At 40.3% G+C, this 20,146-nt stretch overlaps 1 protein-coding gene and 1 pseudogene across 1 annotated transcript in view; one reads left to right on the plus strand and one right to left on the minus strand.

The window, feature by feature from the left end:
- Positions 1 to 20,146, minus strand: part of PPP1R1C (protein phosphatase 1, regulatory (inhibitor) subunit 1C) — a 186,715-nt gene that overhangs the window by 18,979 nt on the left and 147,590 nt on the right. The window lies entirely within an intron of this gene.
- LOC102864216 lies at positions 534 to 7,877 on the plus strand (annotated as a pseudogene).

Genomic DNA, 20,146 nt, shown 5'->3' on the forward strand with positions numbered 1-20,146 from the left:
AACATAAAGTAACTAAGTAATTTTTCAATAATGCCCCTTTGTCTAAGCTAATTAGATTTATTTTATACATAAAACCCAAAGTGTCCTGACTAATTCATTCTTCTTGTCATTTCCCCCTTCTATCTTCTTTTTAAAATGAAAGTGAACTGGGTTAGGGGTTCCCACTGCCCCACCCCCCACCCCCGTACCACCATCTTTGAATGAAACCTATGACAGCCTAATTTAGGAGCCAGAAAAAAAGATGGAAAGTATATCATTATGTCTGAAGAGTGCCTCCAAATCACATCTAGATCTTAAACTTTCTACTCAGAAGAAAGTAACTTAAAAAATAATTTCTTATATTTCATACCAGATTGAGTCATGTTCCTTAAAAGTCCATGTCCATCTGCAACCTGAAAATAGGACTTTATTTGGAAAATGGGCATTCATAGATGTCCTAAATAAAATGGAATCATAGTGGAGTCAAGTGAGGTTTAGATCCAATCACCTTGTGCTAAGAAGAAACGGAGGGACACAGAGAAGTTGATGAGAACATGACGGCAGAGACTGGAGTGACACTGCTACAAGACAAAGACACAACGGGTGCTCAGCAACCAGGAGAAGCTGTGGGAGAGGCTCAGCAACCAGGAGAAGCTGTGGGAGAGGCAGTTGGGGGACGGAGTCTTGCTGTGTCTAAAAGGAATCAATCTTACTCATGCCTGCACTTCAGAGTTGGCTTCTTAAACTGCAAAGTTCTCCCCTTTTAAGTTACCTAGTTTATTAAAGCAAATACCAGTTTATATTATTTTGTTATGACAACCTTGGAACACTAATAAATCTCCTGAGAATTGAGGTACTTTTTAAAAGACAGATATGGTGAGTTTCCAGATTGTTGTTATCGTGTACCATCAAGTTGGAACTCATAGTTGACTGTCCAGTGGGTTTTCAGAGACAGTAACTCTCATGGGAGTTGATTGTCCACCCTTCCCCTGTGTGGTAGCTGGTGGATTTGAACTATGTACCTTTAGCGTGGTAGCACAACTCACCACTATGAAATAACAACAACTGGTTCCAGGTCGTCACTGGTTTTGGCGAGAAAACACAACGATATCTAAACATGATTTATGAATAGTTCAGCCATTGACATCCAGTTGGAACTGAATCAGAGCTAAAAATCCATTAGTTTTCAGAGATTTTAAGTCAAATGGAAGGAGACTGCCACTCTCTCTCATGGAGCCATTTGTGGATTCCAACTCCCAGAGTAGTACAGTCTATGGCTAAACAATGCGACCCCCTATAGACTACACAAAGACAACCAAGGGGTAGTACAAAGGCCCAACTTTCTGAATCACTCCCACTTCCCATGGTCTTTCTTTGCATCAGACTGAAATTCTGATCCGTTGTTCATAGGGTCGATATGAATTGTAGACAACTCAATGATCCCTAAGAGCAGCAAGTAACAAAGAGCAACAACAAACATCAAGGATTAACAATAGACACTACATCTGTGGTACGAGACAGGAAGTCAAAAGCTGCTAAAATAGTCACCATTTAATATTGCAAAAGATGGGAGAACATGCTGAATTAGGAAAAGCATATTACTGGAAAAAATGTGATGCCAGACTTAAGAGAATGAGGACTTAGATGTTACAGTGGGTAAAAGACTAGAATTTAGGAATTCACTTGTAGCAGCTAATTCTGAGGCTGACTTATAAAGGTTTGTTGACTAACACATTTAATTATTAGCAGCCACAACTTCTACAACTGTAGAAATGGACACGAAGCCTCGTATGTGAGACTGCTAACTTAAAAGTTGGTGGTTTATCTGATCAAAAGGTCAAGTACTAGAATAATTTTTTTCTTCCCCCCCCCCTTCAGTTATATTTGAGACCTGGTAATGATTTCCCAAGTATTTTTAGATGTTTGTTCTTAGGTTAATACTATGTGTACAAATAGCAATAGATGAGTGTGTGTTGGAACAGATAGCTTATACCTTTTACATAACAAATGTCATCAAATACCACAACCATCATATTTGCAATAAAATCCAAAATTAATGAGGTGCTTTTTTAAATAAAAAAAAATCCATTACCCATGAAGTCTCTGCATTGGGCAGAGGTTGAGTGCCAAATATACATTTGTGAGGTGCTGGGAACTCATTCTTCTGTAAAGACAGATGCAACAACATTAAAAAGATGTTAGTAGTTCAGAAATCTCCTAAAGAGAAAGGCCCATATTTTCTGGGAAAATGCTTTCACAAAGACTTCTAAGACAAGAGTAGAGCTATTATGCCAGTGAGTAAAAAAGAAAGAAAGAAACAAATAATTTTGAAAAAGAGAAAAGTTCCACTAGTACTAAGCAGTATCTGAGGACAGGGTAAAGAAGGGGAGCACAACTGTTTGAAATAAGACCTGAAAGAGAGACACTTCATGGGAAATTTAAGGAAGTGTGTAGTATTAAACTCTCCAGCTTGTTGCTGTGAAATTGTCGATAAATTCAAGATTGTTCACTTGCACATATGCACAATAAACTTAGCTGAGGTTCAGAGAGCTAACAAAAAAGATGAGAAGGAGAATAATCTGGGATACATAAGAGCCATTCAGGAAAGCCTACAATATCAGTTTACACCATAAAGAGCCGGAAGTGCAGAACCAACAGGTCTGCTTTAATTCACATGAATTCTGGTTTTGTTCCTGTGACAAAATACATTTTAGTAACAAATGAGAGGTACCATAAACAATTTCTTCGGATCTGATAATTCCCATGGAAAGAGTAAAGGAAGCAATCTATTAGTCCTAGTTGTTGTTGCTATGTGTCATTGAGTCAGTTATGACTCATACCAACTCTATGAACAACATATGAGAAATATGCCCTATATTGTGTCATCTTCATGATTCTTTACATACTTAAGCCCATTGTAATAGTCACTGTGTCATTGTATTTTGTTGAAAGTCTTCTTTTATTTTTCTGAATCTACACCTTCCTTGCTTTCAAAGCATGATGTATTTTTCTAAAAATTGGCTGCTTTGGCAACATCCCCAAATTATGTGAGACAGAATTTCACCATTGTTGCCTTTAAGGAGCACTCTGGTTCCACTTCCTCCTGGACAGATTGGTTTGTACATTTGATGGTCTAAGGCATATTCAGTACTTATTTCCAACACCACAATCAAAAGGCACTGATTCTTCTTCTGTCATCCTTAGTTATTGTCCAACTTTCAAATGTATATGATTCAACAGAAAATGCTATAGTCTTGATTAGGTTCACCTTTGTCTTTAAGCTGATATTCTTGATATTTAGCACTTTGAAGAGGTCTATCACAGGATTCCTAAATACAAAATCTCTTTTGAATTCTTGGTAACTCTGACATGGTTCTTGACTATGGATCTGAGTAAAATTAAAGTCTGGCGTCGAGATTCAATATTGAAGGATTCTGTGGGCAAAATATTGAGTAATGTATTGTTGTGGTTAAGTTTCACTGAGTCAAGTACAATGTATAGCAGCCTTATCAAAAACAGATCTGAACCCTGTCTAATCCTGTGCCATCTTCATCATCTCTGACATACTTGAGCTCATTGCTGCAATCACTGTCACCTCATTAAGGGCTTTTCTCTCAGTTGACCCTCCACATTTCCAAGCGTGATGTTCCTTTCTAAAGAACACCCTCCTAACATGCTCAAAATACGTGAGATGAAGATTTGCCAAACTGGATAAAGTGCAGAGTACTCCTTAGAGGCAAGGGTTGAACGATATAGGAAGCATTATATATTATTATTGTTACTTTTGAGTTTTAAGATGAGAAAACATTACACTGGGTATTATGATAAGAGATTCAAGGAGGCTTTCTTAAAAATAAAAGATGGAAGGAATGCAAATAATCTCTGTACAAAAAATAATTGGTCAACACTGAACCATCTCAAGGAGTAGCTTATGATCAAGAACCAAACGTAATGATGGAAGAAGTTCAAGCTGCACTAAAGACATTAGCAAAAAATAAGGACCCAGGAATTTGTGAAGTACCAATTAAAGTGTTTTAATAACCAGATGCATCCTGGATAGGCTTGGGAGCCTATAACAAGAGATTTGGGAATATAGTTCTACTGAAAAATGGTTTCAATTGTGTTTACCATTGAAATGCTTTCATTTCAAGAAAAATGTGAATACTAACATTTTAAGAGTGGTTAGCTGGCACTTGATCAACTCTAATGGAAAACCTACTTCAAAATGTTTTAACTTCAATCACTATTAAAAGCATCAATGTTAAAAATATGAGTTATTACATTGAGTACTAAAAATTGTTTTTCTTGTTGGCCTCCTTATGCTTACACAGCCTGTGTTCTTGCACTGAGTGTATAGGAAGAGGAAGCAGAGTGAAATACCCCATCTACACCTCAACTCAGGCCTTGCACTTGGTTTGTGTTGAAATTGGGGTAACAGGGCACTAAGGGGGGAAAATAAGAAATGACTGTTAACTAGAAATACTGATATACATCATTACACATCCATGAACAGGGTTTAAAAACCTTGTAGCTTGTCTTACTCAGAATGTAAACTGGTTTTAGGGTTTTAATCTGTTCTGCATGTAGTCATTGTCACTTGATGAATACTAGAATTTTAATCTTGTCACTAGAAAATGCTCACATTATTTTCTTGAAAGGTGCTTGTTTGATACCTTGAAAGGACAGAGGACATTGAGATTTCAAGACAATATCACAATGTTTTAAAGAAAATAGCTGCTTGCTTACTAATTAAGGTATGCAGATGTGGCAAAAGCAAAACACTAATTAGGGTTGTAAGGAAAGAAGACTTTACTCTGTTAGGTGGCACCAGAAAAATTGGCATTTTCCAATTCCAGTGACTCTCTAGCCAGTCATGCTGATTTGTTTCATTTTTCTTAAGGAAATGAATCACAGTAAAGGGAACTGAAAGAGAAAATATACAGAGGCTAGTGGGAGATTGACATTTATGGAGAAGGTGACTGAAGAGAAAAACAGTATATTTTAAACAAAGAGTTGGAGTTGTAAAGAGAGACAAGAGAAATAAGACAACCAGGTCATGTAGGACGTGATTAGCCATGAGAAGACGTTTAGTCTCTTTATAAAGATTTATAAATGTAAAAGTAAAAGAATTACATAATATTACAGAAGGCAACTCATACTACAGAGAAAATATGCAAAAGCCTAAGGGGGTATTGAGAATATTAATGGCCATAGAGAAGACACACAAATGTATTTCCAACTTATTTCTTCAAGACTTAGCCTCTACTCTCTACCTGGAACTTCAATTTTTGTCTTGACTTTTCTGTTTATAAATTATAACCTATATCTACTATCTTAAGGAAGGAAAAATAACTGTCCCCTTAACTTCCATGGATTCTGTTAATTCTTTTAAGAAATAACTGACTTTGGTTACTGTCTCAGAAGGTATATCTGGTAATCTGCTTTTAAAAGGTCACAGCCTTGAAAACACTATTGAAGAATTCTACTTACAGGGGGTCACCATACATTAAAATAGATGTGGCAGCAACAAACTACAACAGTGGAACTGGAGTTTCTCAAATGTTAACCTTATCTCACTATTACTTAGCCTTTGCCATTGTAAAATGTTCTTTCTTGTAGAGTCAACTTCTTGCCTTTTTAGCTCTAACTCTTGAGCTGGTCCTGCTGTGTTCAATTAATTCTCCTTCGTCTCCTTTAGTTCTTTCACTTTTTCCATTTCTACTTTGATGTAAGAATTCTCTCATGTTAATCTAATATTTCTCTAGATTATTCAAAATTCATTCTTTCCCAGTTAGAGACACTTTGAAGACAATACGTATTAAATGATATTAAATGTTACATACTATTTTTCTTTCTCTATAACTCATTTATACACTCTGGTTAATAGTTTTGAGTATGTGTTTCTGGGAAAAGGATTAAGAATGTTCAGACAATTTCAACTGCATTAGAAAGCAGCCTGTTTATTTTTATTTTCAAACTTTAACATCCTTACTTTTACTTGTACTCTCAAGTGACTGTGAAGACGATGCATGAATGATTGGAGAATACACGTTCTACAGTTTTAGCTGAAAAACTTTAGATAACTTATAGAAATTATTAGTTATAATCTTAAAGCATTTGACTTTCAAATCCTGGCATGCTGCCTAAATGCAGGGAAACGAAGATTATATGGTCACTGCTAAAGATTACATCTGGAATGCTTTCATTTATTCGTCTTAGACTATATTTTCAAATAAGAATCAGTTTCTTGGTTAAACATTAAGCACAACATTTACAGGAACTGACCTTATCTAGTCATCATAAGTTTTAAATGCTCAGTTCAAAAGCTAGAACAGAAAGACATTCTCATCTGGGTTTCATCTGTTATAAATAGCAAATGTCACCCTATTTACTACTTGTTTAAGAACTAAGACTAGGGAAGGAAAAAAAAATCCCTTACTAATTACCTCTCTGCAGTCTTTTAAGAAAGTGTACAGCATATACACTAATAAATAAATAATAATAATAAAGGATAACTAATCTATTTCTTCTTTGAAGACTAAATATGTGTATATAATTTTTGTTAGGCTTTCAGATAAAAAGCTAAAATCAAATGTATAACATTTGAACAGCAGAATATTAAAAGAGAATATATTTGTACACATTTAAAACAAAGATGTATTTTATTTTTTAAAACAAATTATTATTATTAATTTTAATGAAAATTTACAGAGATTTTGGATTTCCATTCATTCACTGTTGCACTTTTCTCCCTGCCCACTCCTCCCCTCCAGTTTGTTCTGCTCTTTGAAAAGTAAAAGAAAAATTCTTTCATTTTTATACAGTCCCTCCCCCAAAGTCCACTCTACTATGCAGCCTTCGTGTATTTTAAAATAAACAGATTAACAGACTACTTATGTTAGAAATGTGATATTAGAAAACACTGATAAAAAAGACGATGATGCTCGCTTCCCCCCAACCCCCCCCCCCCACCTCTCCGGGCCTCTGGGGCGGGGGTTCCAGGAAGCGTCCCGGGCTGGCGGGGCGAGGCCGAGATCGATCGCAAGTGTTGCTTGAGGCTCTGGTGGCACCGTGATCCCCATCCGTTCGTCTGTCTGCCTGCCTGCCTGGACGTGCCGCATCGGCCCCGTGCTGCTAGGCTCCACTGCTGCTCCCTCTCCCGCCGCCTCTTGGTGGAGTTCCTGAATTCTGTTGTGGTACCTGTTACGGCCAGTTCTGACGTGCTGTAGAGATTTGTGTGGAAAGAGGAAGAGTGTGCCATGCCTGAGGACAGTGTGGACCAACTTCTCCAGGATATTCAGCAGTTAAGTTCCGTCGCTGAGGATGGACTACGACGACCCCATGCCAGGGTTTGGGGCGACCGTGGCCATTGGTCTGACCATCTTTGTGTTCTCCATTGTTACCATCATCATCTGCTTCACCTGTTCCTGCTGCTGTTTGTACAAGATGTGCCGCCGACCCCGCCCGGTTGTGACCACAATCACTTCTACCACCGTGGTGCACACCCCTTACCCTCAGCCTCCAAGTGTGCCCCCCAGCTATCCTGGACCGACATACCAGGGCTACCACGCTGTGCCCCCTCAGCCAGGGATGCCAGCTGCTCCCTACCGACGCAGTACCCACCACCCTACCCTGCCCAGCCCATGGGCCCTCCCGCCTACCATGAGACATTTGCTGGTGAGTACTGCAGCCCCGTGTGTGATTCCGCCTATGCCCTCTCATCTCTGCTACTTCCTGGGCACCCATCCTGAGTATATCAGTGAACATGCCCTCCACCCCTTCCTCCTCACAGACAAAATGTGTCTTCTCTGTTTTCAGGAGGTGCAGCAGCACCCTACCCTGCCAGCCAGCCTCCTTATAATCCAGCCTACATGGATCCCCCAAAGGCAGTCCCGTGAGCAGGCGCCTACCTCTGGGTCCCATCGTGTGTGTACATGGATGGTCATGCTGTCATCTCTTTTCTGCCCCATCGCATATGCGTGTGTGCACCCCTTATGTACATGCGACTTCCTCTGATGCTGATGAGGTGGGGAGCAACCCTTGCCAAAGTAGGCTGGGACCACGTTCTTTGTCCTTTTCCTCACTTGAACTTGAAATTATGCTTTCTGTAATCTCCTGCACACTTCAAAGGACAGGACAGGTTGGGAGGGGGGAGTTCCTGTTTTCTCTAGAACACCTTGGGGAGGGCGGATGGGGCTTGTCAAACTAGGATAGCAGAGCATTCTTGGGCAAGGATTTTGGCAGTGCCCAGCAATCTGCCCCCTAGCTCTGCCCAATGTCTGACAGCCACTGTTTGAGGCCACAGCTTCCCAGAATGTGAGGTGCCGTTCTCGGATCCCAACGACGAACGCTGCAGGAAGTCAGAAAGATTGGAATCTGGCTGAGTTGGGTTCTGATTCTTCAGGCAGAGGTTTCACGGCCCCCTGAAGTCTGTGCCACCAGTGGGACCAGTGCTGGCATGGCCCACCTATGCCAGGCCAATCTGAGCAGCAGTGTCTGTCTGGATTATCCCTGTATCGTCCCTGAGACACCCGGCAGACTGTGTTCAATCATGGTCCTTCCTGCTTGTGGAGGTACTTTCCTGCCCTCCGTCCCCAGCTTGTGCATAAGTCGGCAGGGTGGCATCTGCTCAACAACAGACTCAGGTCTCTTCCCTGCAGTATTTTTATTTTTAGCCAAATATTTTGCCCCGTATTCTGTTTAAAATGTGAGTTACTGTGAGGCTGAAACTCCACGGGGGAGTTTTTTGGGAAACTGGCCAACAGAGGGGTAGTCTGGCCTCCTGTCCCTGCTCCTCTGATACCAGCACCACAGCACATTCAGCTCCTTGGGCGTCAGTTCACACCTGGGCCAAGGGGCCATCTGGACCAAAGGTGAGGTGGGGCCCAGATAGGAGCACCTCATGTCCTCATCCTTCTGTTTCACCAGAAAGTCTTAGCTTTGTATCTCCTGCTGTGTTTCTGAGAAGTGTTCTGGGGCCTGTACCCTTGTTTATAAAAAATGCAAACATTTGGGGGGAAAAAAAAGACGATGATGAGGATAGAGTGAAATAGATGGAATGTATTAATCTAGAAGATAAAACTTAACTGTATTTTTCAGATTAATACAAAATTGTTTTATTTATTATAGCAAGGCATACAATTAATATTAAATACTACCAAAATAATTAGCAATATAGTAATGGCCACACTTGCAAGTGAAATTGCAGTCTGTTTACCATTTCACCCTTTGAATTTTTGTGTATGCTTTACACTTTCGCTGTGAAATGAAAATGAGATCTTCACTATAGAAATATCTGTGTATCTGTTTGGCTTTATAAAAAGGTGAAAAAAAATCCAGGCAAAATGAAAATATACCGATTGTATTGAAGTAATAAATGAAACATATTTATGTAAATATAAAAGCAAAATTTAAACATTTCCTGGAAAGGGGACTAGCTTTCAAACTTGGAAATATGCATGCATGTATTAGAAAGCATATACATTTCTGGAAAAATGTGAGATACCAAGAGAATTGGTCAGGCCAGTTAAAACCACAAATGAGAACGAATCTCTTCTTACTATACTTTTCAGGCTACTGCTAAGGGGTGGTGGTCTTTAAGGAGCTGGCTTTCTATCTCCACACAACTTCATATTGGAATTTATGACTGACACTTATTTCAGTGGCAGTATGTAACTGTTGTGGGGCTGAGATAATCTAAACAGCTGGGATCCATTTCAAAATTGTCTGGCTCCAGCTGCACATGCTTTTGAGAAGAAAAAAAAAAAAAGAAAATCTTGTTCAGAGCTGGATTTTCACTGTAATCACAGAATTTAGTTTACGAAACCAAAAATAGTGGTCTTATACAGGGATGGTTGACCTGGTTGTCTAGTCAGAAACAAGCCAGCTGTTTAGTCATGTTTTCAATCCAGCATCTTAAAGTCAATAGGTCTAGCTCCTGTTGGAATTTTGTTGTTGTTGTTGTTATGTGCCTTTGAGTTGAGTCTGACTCATAGGATAGTGTAAATGAATTTGAACAAGAAATGTTGAATGCACCCAGGGGTGATTGCTACTTATTTAGTCCACTTGTGTTTGCAGCATGTTTGCTAATCATAATCTTATTAGTAAATGTGTTTGTCTTTGCCTTGATGATTGTTGTTGTTGTTATGTGCCATCCAGTCGTTTAGGACTCATAGCGACCCTATGCACAACAGCTCTAAACCCTGCTCTATCCTGCGCCAACCGCACCGCCTCTGACACACCCATCCCGATTACCCCAGTCACTGAATCAATCCATCTCATAGAGAGTCTTCCCCTCCTGCGCTGTCCCTCCACCCTCCCAAGCATGATGTCCCTCTCCAAGGACCCGTCCCTCCTGGCAACATGTCCAAAGTATGTCAGATGAAGCCCCAGAATCCTTGCCTCCAAGGAGCAGCTGGGTTTAATCCTCTCCAAGATGAATCTGTTTGTTTTCCTGGCAGTCCATGGCACATTCAGTACCCTTCTCCAGCACCACAGCTCAAAAGCATCCACTCTCCTTCTGTCCTCCCTAGTCATTGTCCAACTCTCTGATGCATAACAAGCGATTGCAAATACCATGACCTGTATCAGGTGCACCTTAGTCTCCAGAGAGACACTGTTGCTCCTGAGTACCTTTGAGAGGTCCCTAACGGCAGTCTTTCCCATCGCAATACGCTTTTTTATTTCCTGACTGCTGGTACCAAGAGTGTTGACTGTGGAGCCGAGCAAAGTGAACCTGTGAACACTCTCAATCTCTTCGTCATCCATCCTGACGCTGCCAATTGGTCCAGTGGCGAGAACCTTTTTCTTCTTGACGTTGAGCCTTAGTCCATACTGAAGGCTGCAGTCCTTGACCCTTCGCAGCAAGTGCATGAGGTCCTCCTCAGTTTCAGCAAGCAAGGTTGTGTCATCTGCATAACGGAGATTGTTAATAGATCTTCCACCAATCCTGATGCCACAATTCTCCTCATAGAGCCCAGCCTCTCGGATAATCTGCTCTGCATACATGTTGAAAAGGTATGGAGACAGGATGCATCCCTGGCATACACCCTTCCCTATTTTGAACCATGCAGTTTTACCCTGCTCTGTTCTGACTACTGCCTCTTCGTCCAAGTATAGGTTTCGTATTAGCACAATTAAATGTTCTGGGATTCCCATTCTTCTCAGAGTCAGCCACAGTTTGTTATGATCCACACAGTCAAATGCCTTTGCATATCAATGAAACACAGATAGACATTCTTCTGGTATTCCCTGCTTTCAGCCAAGATCCATGTAACATCAGCAACGATATCCCTAGTACCACGACCCCTTCTAAACCCAGCCTGGACTTCCGGCAGTTCTCTGCTGATGTGCTGTTCTAATCGTTTTTGGATGATCTTCAGTAGAATCTTGCTTGCATGTGAAATCAATGACACTGTTCTGTAGTTTCCACACTCAGTTGGGTCACCTTTCTTTGGAATGGGAACAAATATAGATCTCTACTGAACCAAATATGGAACTCTCAGAGAACACATTACTAAAAATTAGAGACAAAGATTGACTCAATATATTTGCAATCATGCAGTTTCACAGGACAGAAGAAATTGAGTGATTAGAGAAAGAACAAAACCTACCTAACTCTTGCCTAATTGTCAACCTTGGCTTAAACAAACAAACAAACAAAAAACCACCAAAAACCAAGAAAGAAAACAAAACCTTTGGCATTGACTCCTCTCTGATGCATGGAAATCCCATGTGTTAAGAGAGTAGAATTAACCCATGGATTGCCATGCCTTTCTTCCACACCTTTGCTAGATGGGTTAAAATTGTCAATCTAAGCATAAACGAATGCGTCACCTTAATCTCTGCCTAGGCAAGGAAAATTAGATATACAGATTCTGTGTTTATATCCTCCCTCTACGCCCTCAGTACTATGTTTTCAGATGACTCAGAAAGTGTATAATCTCCACACATAAACTACTCTGGAAGAACATCAAGAACCCTCCCCAATTTAATATCAGGGATCTTGATAAATCTAGACGCTGATTTAGTATATCTGTAGTGTAAGGGAAAATTCAGACCAAGAGGTAGAACCAGAATGAATCAGTTTGAAGCACTATTTTAAATAGGGTAATCAAGGAAAGTTTCATTTCATTTAAATTATAAGACATTTGAGAAAAGACTTAAAGACAGTAAAATGTTGACCTGGTAGATATTTAAAAAACAAACAGAAAAAAAAACCAAACCCAACAACCTTAAAACCCAAAGCCATCAAGTCAATTTGAATGCATATAAACCAGAGAAGAATATCATAGGGCTTAGAAAGCTGTAATCTTTACAAAATCAAACTGCTACATCTTTTGCCCATGGAGTAACTAGTGAGTTTTAAATGGCATCCATTTGGGTGAAAACGAAGTGTGTAGTCATTGAGTCATATCCAGATGTGTGGTGACAAAAGTACAGCACAAAGACCCAAAATCAGATAGTGACTGGTATGTTGCCAGTAAGTAAGTTTTGGGGGAAAATAGTGGGTGAAAAATTAGAGCGCTAGTAGAAATTCAAATTCCAAGCCTCTTGGGGCATTCAAGGACTCTAAAGAAAACCTCTCGTTCATGTATTGAGAACAGACAAATAGACTGTTTTGTACAAAGGTAAAAACAGACCTATAAAGAGGTAATTGCAGTAATTCAGATGAAAAATAATGATAGCTCAAGGAAGAATGATAATTAACATTGTGAGGAGTAGTTGGAAACACTTTGAACAGAGTCAGCAAGATTTCTGTAAAGATTGGATGAGAAATATAAGAATAAAAAGGAAGTCTAAGCAAACTGAAGTTTTGAGTTTTGGTCTTTGGGTTTTGTTTTTATTTTTTTTCCATCTAAGCAACTAGAAGAATTAATATGCCCTTAACTGAGAGGGAGAAAATTGCAGGAAAAGCATGTTTTGTGGGTATTGTGATCTTTATACCATATTTTTTATTAGAAGGAAGTGATAAAGTGCCTAAAGAATGATGAGATTTCTGTTATAGATACATTCTGTTTCAAATATATATTAGGTATTCAAGTGAATATTTTTTAGATAGCTGAGGTAGTTTGACACATGAGCATGGAATTTAATATAAAGATAGCCAGAGCATTTGGATTACTTGCTATGCATAAGAGAGTTAGACAATGACTTAGAATGATCAAATAAGATCAATGCCTTGGGTTGTGGTGTTGAAGAAGAGTATTGAGTATACCATGGACTGCTAAGAGAACAAACAGGTTCATTCTAGAGAGAGTGAAACCAGGCTGCTCCTTGGAGGTAAAAATTTTGAAGATTCTTCTGGCATCCTTTGAACATGTTGCAAGGACAGATATGTGCTTGGAGAGGGACTTGATGCTTGGAAGGGTGGAAGGACAGCGCAAGAGAGAAAGAATCTGGATGAGATGGATTGACAGAATGACTGGGGTAATGAGAGTAGGTGACAGAGACAGTGAAGTTAGCTCAAGATAGAGCAGGGTTCAGTGCTATGAGTTACAAGTTACTAGGCAGCAAATAACAGCAACAACAAAAAGGGTATTTGAATGGCACAAGACTAGATGGCATTACAGAGGGGGTAAAACCAGTAGTAAAAGTTGTGCAATCTGATAACTGGGATGTACTAACATTGAGAAATGAGAGAGAAAGAACAAGTAGTGAGGCTGGAGGAAAATCAGTGAAGATGGTGCGAAGAAGACCAGGAAAGAAAGGAGATTGTGAAGAAAGAAGTAATCACCAAGTAAAATGAAGACCAAGGATTCACCATAGGATTTAGCATGGAAATAGAAAGACAAAAAAAAAACCCTTAACAACCTCATTAAAATCTGATTAAAGACATAAGATGTTTCTAATTGATTACCTTAAGGTTTGTATAGTAGTTGTTTAATTGCTAGTAATAAATGGTCTTTATAAAATATTTGTCCTCCCTTTTATTTATTTTTATAGAAATTTTGTGGACTTAATCTTGAACCTGGATGTATAAAATTAAATACAGTGGTATCCTAAATTAAAGCTCAATTGATTGCCATCAGGTTCATTCTGACTCATAATGACCAGACAGGTAAAAATAGAAGTACTCCATAGAGTTTTCAACATTGTAATCTTTATAAAATCATACTGCAATACCTTTCTCCCCTTGTAGGTTAAAACTGTCTACCTTTCAGCTAGTGGTTGAGCACAGAACCACATGCCACCAGGGCTTCTATTATAAACTCATCTAAACAGCATGGTTTGACCTCAGGAAAAGCAAGCACCAGAGTTGGATTCTTTCCCAATACCTATTCAATCTGTATGACGAGTAAATAATCTGAGAAACAAGCCTATGTAAAAGAAAAGGTGCCCACAGGGGTAGAGGAAATTTCATAAAAAAATATCATGCATTGCAAATGGCCCAACTTTGCTTGTTGAAACTGAAGAGGACTTGATGCACTTGTTGAAGAAGATAAACCACTATAAACTTCAGAATTAATTACTTGTCAATTCTCATAGCTGCACCAGTACGCAACACTACAATAAATAGATTTTTTAAAAATTAAAACTTTGAAGGATTTTACTTAATTTTGATCCACAATTGACACACATGGAAGCAATAGTCAACATTTTAAAAAATTATTAGGTGTACCTATTGCCAAGGAGGAGCACTTTAGAGTGCTAGAGAGCAAAGAGATCAGTTTAAAGGCTAAGATGTGCCGAACCTAAGCGACGGTCCATGGGGAGCTTCACTAACCCCAAAACTATGCTTTATTTTAAGATCAAATCCACCAGTGATTCCTCAGGAGGATGAGAAATCTTCCATGTGATTTATAGCCTAACAAACCTCCTGGAGGTTCAACTATGAGTTGTTTCTGACTTGAAGACAATGCATTTTTTATCAGTAAGTATATGAATGTTAGAGAATTAATAAAGAAGACTGAATAAAAATTGGTGTCCTTAATTGCAGTGTTGAAGAAGAATATTGAATATACTGCAGACTTCCAAGAGTGTTGTTTTTGTTATGTGCTGTCGAGTTGCTTGAGACTCATAGCAATCCTATGTACAGCCCTAAACTCTGCTCTGTCCTGTGCCATTCGCACTGTCTCTGACACTCCCTTCCCAATTACCCCAGTCACTGAATCAATCCACTTCATAGAGGCACCCCCCCTGCACTCTCCGTCCACCCTACCAAGTATGATGTCCCTATCCAAAGACCAGTCCCTCCTAACAACATGTCCAAAGTATGTTAGAAGAAACCTCAGAATTCTTGCCTCCAAGGAACCACCTGGTTTAACCCTCTCCAGGATGATTCTGTTTATTTTCCTAGCAGTCCATAGTACCCTCAACACTATTCTCCAGCACCACAACTCAAAGGCATCAATTCTCCTTCTCTTCTCCCTAGTCATTGTCCAACTCTCTGATGCATAACAAGTGATTGCAAAGACCATGGCCTGTATCATATGCACCTTAGTCTCCAGAAAAACACCATTGCTCTTCAATACTTTGGAGAGGTCCCTAACAACAGACTTTCCCATTACAATATGTCTTTTAATTTCCTGGCTACTGGTGCCAAGAGTATTGACTGTGGAGCCAAGCAAACTAAAGCTGTGAACAATCTCAATCTCTTCACCATCCATCCTGATGCTGCCAATTGGTCGTGTGGTGAGAATCTTTGTCATCTTGACATTGAGCCTCAGTCCATACTGAAGGCTGCAAAAATACAAACAAATATTCTTTAGGAGATATACAGTAAGGGTTTTCTTTAGAGGTAAGGATGGAAAGACTCCATCTCACATACTTTGAGCATATTATCAAGAAGTGGCAGTTCTTAGAAAAAAGCATAATGTTGGAAAAAGTAGATCAGCAAAGGAAAAAGAGGAAGACCACAGTGAGATAGATTAATGTAGTTATTGCAACAATGGACTTAAACTCTGCAAAGACTGTAAAGAAAGCACAGGATTGCGCAGGTTTTCATTCTGTTGTGAATAGAGTTGCTATGAATCAGAGCCAACCAGACAGAAAATAACAGCACATTCATTTTAATAAAGGGAGACAGAAAATAGTTCTTTATACAATTTCTGTATACCTTCCAGTTGTTTAAAGAAGGCCATAAAGAGGGGGGGGGGAAGTATTCTGTAAATACTGTGTTCTTCAAATTTTATGCTGGAGAGAGAGCGTACCCTGCAGGCCACCAAAGACCAGCCAGAACAAAGGAAAGTTCCTAGAGGGCCACTCACAAATCCATTCTACCTCCAGGGACATGAGTCCACCCCACTCCCACCCACTCACCTCTAGGGACCAGTGAGTAGAAAGAGGAATGTCCCCAGACAAACAGGAAGGGAAACATTTCAGAGTTCACCTGTGAGTCCACTCCAACTTTCCCCACACAAATGTTTCCCAGCACCAACCAGATAGGAAAATACCTCATGGGCCTCTGTGCAGCCAACGAAAATATATGGCACCTGAACAGGAAATAGAGGGATGACCAGCCGGGAATATTGTTGGGAAACTTAATCAGGTGGCCTAGTGGCAAAAAGGTACACTGCAATCCTGAAGGTGTGTGGTTTGAAGCCACTAGCTGCTCCAGGGTAGAAGGGTAGACAATCTCCTCAAAAGCAATTAACTACCTCTGAAAACCTGTCAGAGGGTCAGCAATGGGTCTAATCTGAATTGATGGTTCACTACAACAACTCTCAATAAAATCATTAAGATAAGAAATGGGAAATGGGCAGCTTCCTACACAAACACAACAGAACTTGATTCACACATACCATACCAAGAACCTCACATAATGTCAAGGAAGCAGCAGTCAAGTTCAAACATTATAAAAAAACAACAACAAAAAACCAAAAACAACACCACAAAAAAATAAAGCAAACCTTCTATTAAAAATGTAAATCAGATCACAGATCAAATGAATACCCCAGAACCAGAAAGGCATAAAAACACAAAACAAAACAAAAACCTATGTGAAGGTCCTAGAAATGGTACTAAAGAAGTTACAAATGATGAAAGAAATAGTTGAAATCATAAGTTAAAAGGACCAACAAATTTAGAAAACATTATAAGATAGAAATAATTCAACCAACACAGTATTAGAAACAACAGGAAAGCATGAAAATTAAATCTAAAATTTCATAACCAATATTGCAGTAATTTCCACCAGGTTGGAGGGACCAAAAATGCAATATAAAATAGAACAGAGAATCAGTCAGATAGAGGACATGAGCCTCACAGAGAACTTACTAGAAGAATAAAACAACAGAGAAGACAGAAGGAAAATGAAGGACACATAAAAAATTATATGAGATTACATCAAATAAAACAACACACATATGATTGGATTTCCAAAATAAGAAGAAACAAAAGCACAGAGAAAATTGTTGACGAAGTACTAGAAGAAAAATTTTTAGGTATCGTGAAACACATACACATTCAACAAGCTAGGTAAACTCCAAAAAGTCTGAGCCCCAAAAGAAAAACATCAAGGTATATCATAGTTAAGTGCTGAAAATTAAAAACAAGAGTAGAATATTAAAAGCAGTGCAAGAAAAACAAAGAAGAACCAATTAGATAATATCTGACTTCTCAAGAGAAGCCATAAGAGCAAGAAGACAATGGGATGGTATCAATAGAACACTGAAAGAAAACAACCGCAAACCAAAGACCCTGTGCTCTGCAAAGCTGTCCGTCATATACAAAAGAAAAATTATGTTATTTGCAGAAAGGCAGGAACTTAAGGAAATAGGGGAAATAAGATGAACTCTACAAGAAATACCAAAGGAAATTCTTTACACAGTGATAACAAAGGAAAATGGATATGAAAAAGTAACCAGGAACAACTGAAAAAAGAATGTAGAAAAGGGAAATAATAAAACCTGTCCTGCCACGCTTAATGTGAATAGCTTAAACCAATTAAGAGAAATAGAGTAACTGAATGGAATAGAAAACCCAAAACTCATCAAAATGTTGCCTATGAGAGACATATCTAAGATACAAGGAGAAAGACAGACTAAAAATCAAAGAGTTGGGGAAAAATATACCAAGCAAAAGGCATCTAGATGAAAGCAGGAGCAGCAATACTAATCTCTGAAAGAATTGTCTTCAGAGTGAAAAGGACCATAAGAGATAAGGAAGAGCACACTTTAATGATTAAAAGCACAACAGAGCAAGAAGGTATATCTCTAGTAAACATCAATGTACCAAATGATAGACCTGCAAAATAAAAAAAAAAATGGAAATTAAAACATCACTATTAAGAGACTTCAGCATGCTACTGTCACTAAAAGATAAAGCCACTTGAAAGAAATTCAACAAAGGTACAGAACTAAATTATACAATTAACCAACTTCACCTCACACACATATTCAGAGTACTTGAACCAACACAAACTCAATTTACTTTGTTTTCACATGCACATTGTACATTCTCTAGTATCAACCATTTACTAAGACACAAAGTGGAGATCCAAGATGGCAGCGGAGGCAGAGACAATGTGGTGAGCTGCAGGAGCAGCAAACCACTTAAAGCAGGGCCATTATGGCCTTTCACAGACTTCGGCTTATTGATAATTGAACACTTACACAGTTGATGACTGGCCCTCAGTGAAGATCGAGGCTCAACAACAGGAATTCAAGGATTCCCAAGGAGAAATGGGTGAGTCTCGTGGCTCCCAACACCCACCCCCCCAGAGCCCACGCTGCGCTGGACAGCTGCTGCAGCTCCATGAGGCTTCCACAGCCTGAACGAATGGATTCCCTCACCCAGGATGGATGCTGGGCACCGGCCCTCCTCAAGACTGGTACAGTGAAGCCACCACACTGCCGCGAGGTGGTCTTATACTGGAGATAATTCTTGGAGCCAGGTGGGTGTGGGGGAAGCGGGCGCCCTCCGGCCGCCCGCACAAGAGGGGCCGCACACTTGCTGAGCATCCGTGCAGTGGGGTGGTGAGGCATGCCCCCAGCGGCCGCCTGCGCTGGGGGTGGGGCGTGCACCCCACTGGCCACCTGCATAGGAGGTGGGGGATGGAATGCATGCTCGCCATCTGCAGGTTTGGGTTTCCTTGGACAGGCCAAAGAAGATGATTACCTATGCATTGGAAAGGCCAAAGTGAATGATTACCTATGCATTGGAAAGGGCAAAGAGGATAATTACCTATGCATTGGACAGGCCAAAGAGGATGATTACCTATGCAATGGATTGCTGAAAGTCACTGTGCGTCTGATGACCTTAACAATGGCAGAATGCACAAGAGGACCCACATCTAAATGCACCACATATTTTGTTCTGTTGAATGCTTCTGCCAAAAGATGGTTAGACCTGGGGGGAGTCTGTTCACAATCCTAAGGTTCCCTTTATCATATATAAAGGGGGAGGGCAGTGACACCTACTTCAAAATATAGTATGACCACTTATTGGGCAGGGGGGGGCGGGAAGTGGCAGTGCTGGAATTGGAAACACTATCCCTGACCACAGAGTCCTCAGTCAGGCGAGGGGACCAGACTGGGGCAGGGGCAATTGGAGGGGGAGTATACCAGCCAGCTCCTGGGGGTTGTTGCCCTGCTCGGGATGGGCTGCCCTCAGCCCCCAGCCTGGGGCGAGCCGTTGTGGCCCTCTGCCTGGGGTGGGCTGCCCTCAGCCCCTGGCTCAGGGCGAGCCATCGCGGACCTCAGGGTGAACTCCTCAGTCCCCAGATTGTGCCATCTGACTCCTGGGTGGGGAAGGAGAAGAAGAAAAAAAAAAGAATGCCTAGGGTATCCAGAGAATGTTACCTAGGCCACCTTCTGCCACCCTCATTCCCCCCCCCCAGTAAACCTGAAAGCAACACCCTCAAAGCCCTTCTATTTGTAACTCAGAAGTTTGTTCTCTCTAGGTTTGCTCCCTTTCATATAGGTAACCTTAACTCTGATTTTTACTCCAGAATTGACCCTGAACCCAGTGCCAGTGACAAAAAGGAAATACAACTGACAGATAAGGAAGCAAAGGAGGATGGAGCCTCTGGGTTCAACCAGCCATCAACACTGGACCCACCTGGGAAAACACTTTGCAGTTCAGAGGGGAGCAAATGACAGGAAAATATCTTCTAACAGAGCAAGAAGGCAAGCAGCTGTAACCCAAGACCACCAGTAAGGTGATAAAGCGTCCTCCCTTCCCCCCTTTACAGCTACGGCCCTGTTCAGCATGAAGAAGCCAGAGA

The sequence above is a fragment of the Elephantulus edwardii genome, unplaced genomic scaffold (genome assembly GCF_000299155.1).
Source record: "Elephantulus edwardii isolate Elephantulus edwardi_28Jun2011 unplaced genomic scaffold, EleEdw1.0 scaffold00001, whole genome shotgun sequence".
In the NCBI taxonomy this organism is placed as follows: domain Eukaryota; kingdom Metazoa; phylum Chordata; class Mammalia; order Macroscelidea; family Macroscelididae; genus Elephantulus; species Elephantulus edwardii.